This window comes from Lepus europaeus, chromosome 14 (genome assembly GCF_033115175.1).
Source record: "Lepus europaeus isolate LE1 chromosome 14, mLepTim1.pri, whole genome shotgun sequence".
In the NCBI taxonomy this organism is placed as follows: domain Eukaryota; kingdom Metazoa; phylum Chordata; class Mammalia; order Lagomorpha; family Leporidae; genus Lepus; species Lepus europaeus.
Window position 1 is genome coordinate 9,038,654 of NC_084840.1, and position 6,003 is coordinate 9,044,656.

Sequence of the window (6,003 nt, forward strand, 5' to 3'; positions counted from 1 at the left end):
TTCAAAAATACTGTGAAATAAGCAAGTGCCTCTTGTTGGTTGATGAGTTTATAATTTTAAACATGGCAACTTAAAGTCTTTTGTCATCCACAGTTATATATGATTTGCTGCTCATAAAACTAAAGTGTTGTTGGTTCTGTGTTTAGCTGTCCTCCTATAGGTTCCTATGGACTTTTTCCAGCCACTTCTATTGTATTCAGTACTTTGGGATGGCTCTGTAAACAGATGAAGCCAATAATGTATTAACAGTGCCAACTGAGAGAAAATATGGTTAACTGAGGTTACTAAAAACAAAAAGCAATTCAAATCAATTGGCAATTTACAAAAAGAGTTAAAGATTTTAAAAGCTATTATTAAAATTGCTATATTGGTCTATTATGTTATGTTATATGTGTGTACATATTGTATGTCCACATGGGAAAATATTATTAAGATTTTTATTTTAATTGGCTTATAGATAAGATTGTCCATAAATTTAAGCTGCTAAAATCAATCAAAGATACATTTTAATTTGTGTGACCTGAATCTGTGTATCATATGTTTTAAACTTGTTGGTAGAAAGAAACTAAAAACATTGTATATGTTTGTGCTTAAGTTTACTGGTTAAACAAACTACTCCATGTTAGATATTTAAGAGGAGTTTCCAAATACATGGTTCCTAAAATCTACCATAATATTTTAAACAATGCAAGCACTTAACAATTTGTAGACTACATATATTTTAGTACAGAAACCCTTACTGATCACATCATGTTACCATTCCTAAGACCTCCCACACTATTATCTTAACCACGGTTAGGAGGAAAAGAAAGAAAGCAGGCCCAGCGCTGAGTACAGTGGGTTAAGCCCCAGCCTGCAGTGCTGGCATCCCATATGGGCACTGGTTCTAGTCCTGGCTGCTCCACTTCCGATCCAGCTCTCTGCTATGGCCTGGGAAAAAGTTGGCCCAAGTCCTTGGGTCCCTGCACCCACGTGGGAGACCCAGAAGAAGCTCTTGGCTCCTGGCTTCAGATCAGCTCAGCTCTGGTCGCTGGGACCATTTGGGGAGTGAACCAGCGGATAGAAGATTCTTTTTCTCTCTCTCTTTCTCCCTCTCTCTCTCCCTGGCTCTACCACGCTATGTAACTCTGTCTTTCAAATAAAATAAAATAATCTTTAAACAAAAAAAGGAAAGGAAAGAAAATGAAGATATTTAAATAACAGTACGTAAAGTGCATTGGCTTGGCCTATCTCCCGTTACGCTCACACAATCACCTTGTGAAGTAGGTACTGTCAGCAGCAAAGAAACTCAGGGAGGCTAAGGCCACTGCGTAGAGTGGAGGGTTCTCACTTGCATATGAACTCACTGCTCTGGTTGCAAATGCTATGCCTATTGTTTACATTGCTATCTTCTTTTAAGCTGAGATTTTTAAAAAATTGTATTCTGCTGAAAAGCAGAAACAAACACACAGAAATCTTCCAAGTGCTGCTTCACTTGCCAAATGCCCACAGCAGCCAAGGCTGGACCAGGCTGAAGCCTGGAGCCAGAAATCAAAGACAGATCTCCCACGGAGGTAGCAGGGGCTCAGTCACTGCTGCCATCACCTGCTGCTCTCAGGGTGTGCCCAGTGGGACAGTGGGAAGCTCCTGTTGCTCTCAGGGTGTGCCCAGTGGGAAGCATGGGCTACTCTCAGGGTGTTCCCAGTGGGATAGTGGGAAGCCCCTGCTGCTCTCAGGGTGTGCCCAGTGGGAAGCCCCTGCTGCCCTCAGGGTGTGCCCAGTGGGAAGCTAGAATCAGGAGTGGAGCCAGACTCAAACCCAGGCACTCTGACATGGAGTGCAGTGTCCCAAGTAGCATATTCACTGGTATGCCAAACAGCTGCCTCTAAGCTGAGAGTTAAAGACTGGAATTCCCCGCTGTGTTGGTTTCCTTTTGTTACTGGAGATGGCTGCAATAGAGCTTCTTGTACTCCTGCAAGAATTACAGATGTGAGACAGAGAGTGGTGGTAAGCAAGGTAGTAAGGTGTGATGAGGTAGGGCATACGCCAGAACAGCGAGCTGTCTTCAGATGAACCAGAGAGAGTGCCCAGTCGTTCAAACTGCAGCAAGCAAGGGAAAAAAGAGAACACACCTGGCAGGCGAGCCAGGCATCTCAGCAGAGAACTAAAGGGTCGGTTTTCATTCAGACTGGGGCTTACCAGGGTGATGGGGGCAGGTCTTCCGACATTTCTCCTTCCCCTCATCCTTTTCTACTGGACAAAGGGATGCTGGGTATGAAACAGGTGAGATTCCTTCCCAGATTTTATTACTCAAAGTTATCAGACAAGGTAGCCTGCTTGGCACTGGGCAGAGAGGATTCTCTTGGGTGCTTTCCCTGGGGGTTAGAAGGCTAGGAGCACCTATGAAGTTACTGAGGTATATACAGGTTTGTAGTGCAAAATACTAGGCTGCTTCCAAGGCTGCTACACTCCTTTTCACAGGTGCTTTATTTTCCTTAGGCCCCTTTCACCCGCAAACGTTCATTTCTACTTTCCTCCCTAACACTATCATTGCTGTAACAAACTACCACATAGTTAGTGCCTTACAGCAACATGAATATATTATCTTAGAGTCCGTAAGGCTGGAAGTCCAAAGTCAGGCTCACTGTCCTAGAATCAAGGTGTCAGCAGGGTTGTTTGCCTGCAGGTGTTTGGGAAGAGTCTGTCTCCTTCCCTCATTCAGTCTCTAGTGGTCACCTGAACTTCTTGGCCTTTGGCCCCTCACATCCCTCCAATCTCTGCCTTTGATCCTCCTATATCCTTCAACTTACTCTAACCCTCTGCCTCCCCTCTTAAAAGACCCTTGTCAATACACCAGGTTCATGGAATTAGTCTGAGATGATCAACATCCTTTTCACTATGTATGCATTTTAGGCAATGGGACATAGTCATATGTGATAGGGAAGAGCCATTATTCAGTCTACCACACTAGACAAAGGCTCTGAAAATGCAACCTGAAGCCCCTTGGACAATTAAGTATCCTAAAAATATCTATACATGGCATATTATAGTAAGATGAATTGAACATTAGAAAGAATCAGTCAGCCTAAGAACATTCTTCTCCTCACTTGCTCATTTTATTATAAACTTTCATTTTGACAAATAAAATCCAACTCTTACTTTTTCCTAAAAAATGAAAAGCAAGCTTCAAAAAAATGGAAAGTGAACATTAAACCAATAATTGGGGTTCATGGAAAAACTTGTGAGAAGGAGCATGATTGCAATTGCACTGAATACAAAAGAATCTTTCAATTTTTATTTTCAAGTTTCAATGTTAAATGAACTGATTCCCAATTCTTATTATGTAAATTATTTGCACTGGCTTTACCAAAAGGGTCTTAGATTTTCACAGTTTATTTTCCCAATCACTATTTTCAAGCATATATTATACAGTTACTACATCATTATCACCCCCCTCAGCCATACCAAAATCAAAGTATGTTTAAGGATTCAGTTTTTGCATAAGAACATTATTTAATGATTTTTTGTGTCCAGAAATCTATCCATTTCTTCCAGATTTTCCAATTTGTTGGCTTTAACTGCTTTTTAATTCTGATGATTCTTTTTTTTTACATGGTGTACACTGTAACATCTCCTTCTTCATCTCTGATTTTATTAATTTGGGCCTTCTCTCCTCACCCCTATCTTTTTGGTTAGTTGGGCCAATGGTGTGTCAATTTTTTTCCCCAAAATTCCAGTTCTTTTCATTACTTTTTTTGTATATTTTTGTTTCAATTTTGTTTATTCTCTAATTTTAATTATTTCTTTCCTATTAGTTTTGGGATTTGCCCCAAATGATGAAGTTAGAAAAGTTCCAGGGGATTCCGATACAATCCCATCAAGATGGCATGTACCAATGCCATCTCACCAGCCCAGGTGATCAATTTCAGCTCACAATTGATGGCTCTGATAGGTCTAAGAATCAAAGGGATCACACAAACAAGACAAGTGTCTGCTAATACTAACTGATAGAATCAAAAAGGGAAAGAACAATCCAACATGGGAAGCGGGATACACAGCAGACTCATAGAATGGCAGATGTCTTTTTTCTTTTTTATTAAAACTATGATAAGATTTTGTTACCAAGCAGCATTTGATAAGAGGTCCACTGGTTTTGGTAAACAATAAACATTTTTATAACAACAACAACAAAAAAAGACCCTCTCAACAAAGAAAAGCCCAGGACCAGAACACCTCACTGCTGAATTCTATCACACTTTGAAAGAAGAACTAGGGCTGGCACTGTGGTGAAGCAGGTTAATCCTCTGCCTGCAGCGCCAGCATCCAATATGGGTGCTGGTTCTAGTCCAGGCTGTTCCTCTTCTGATTCAGCTCTCTGCTATGACTTGGGAAAGCAGTAGAAGATGGTTCAAATACCTGGGCCCCTGCACCCATGTGGGAGGCCCAGAAGAAGCTCCTGGTTCCTGGCTTTGGATTGACACAGCTCCAGTCATTGTGACCATTTGGGGAGTGAACCAGCAGATGGTAGATCTTTCTCTCTGTTTCTCCCTTTCACTGTCTGTTACTCTACCTCTCAAATAAATAAATAAATAAATCTTTAAAAAAAGAACTTACACTTTGTGTTTCTGTGTGGGTACAAACTGATGAGATCTTTACTAATTATATACTGAATCGATCTTCTGTATATAAAGATAATTGGAAATTAAAAAAAAAAAACCTGGTGTTAAATTGGAAATGGCATAGAAAATTAATTAATTTTTTAAAAAAATATTATGTGGGATCTGTCTTTAATGTGCTGTACACTGTTATTTAGTGCTATGACTAGTACTCCAACAGTATTTTTTTCACTTTGTGTTGCTATATGGGGGCAAACTGTTGAAATCTTTACCTAATATATACTAAGCTGATCTTCTATATATAAAGAGAATTGAAAATGAATCTTGAAGTGAATGGAAGGGGAGAGGGAGCGGGAAGGGGGAGGGTTGTGGGTGGGAGGGAAATTATGGGAGGGGGGAAGCCATTGTGGCCCATAAGCTGTACTTTCGAAATTTATATTCATTAAATAAAAGTTTAATAAATGAAAAAAAAGAACATTACTTAATGGAGAAATGAATAGAGTTAATTGATGATATCCCTTCTTAATGATATACTGGCTTTTTATGTCATCTCCTCTATTGCTATGAGGCATGGCTCTAGATCAGCTCAAGGGGATACTTCATAATTACGCAGGGAGTTGCAAACTTGTCAATCTTTCTAGAGGGTTTAATTTACATGAATGGTCATAAATATATACTGGCAGAATTTCGGTACCAAAGAACTATTATATTGAGATCAAAGCTTGACAAACCTTGGAGTTACAATACTAAAACACCATTGTATGGCCTTTGATAAATACATTACTACATTACTTAAGTTACATAAAAATATTGATGTAAACTATCATGAGATTCATAATAAAAAGTAATAAATACAAGCTATTCAGCCATAAGAACTATAAATTTCAAAGGTAAGTATGATGCCTATTCTAGACATTTTAATCCATAAATAAAATGCCAAAATACTTAGATATGTATCATTGTTTAGGATAAATATATTAAAAATAAAACCTTTCTGAGACTTTCTGAAAATCAAAGAACAAAGGGAACAAAACAATCTTTTAGACAAATTAAAGATTGAATGTTGAATATTGATATGTGCATATATTTAGCATATGTTGTACTATATATATGTAAATAATAGCTGTCTTGTAAATGAATGTATAGAAACTATAGGCACCAGAGTTTCAAATGGAATTTATTTCTATTAGGCCATTAGGTTGGAGAAATGTCACATTTATTCAAAGAATTATTTGTTACTTAAAAGTTTAAGTGTTTTGACCGGTGAAAAGTTAACAACAAAATGAAAAAAGCTGAGGATAGCATGATTTAGAGAATGGCAACTGTAAGGAGGGATAGGTATTTGCATACTAATTGTAATGTTCCTGCTGTCACATTACCTTCAGCTTGAAGAGCAGTCAGAAAGAGA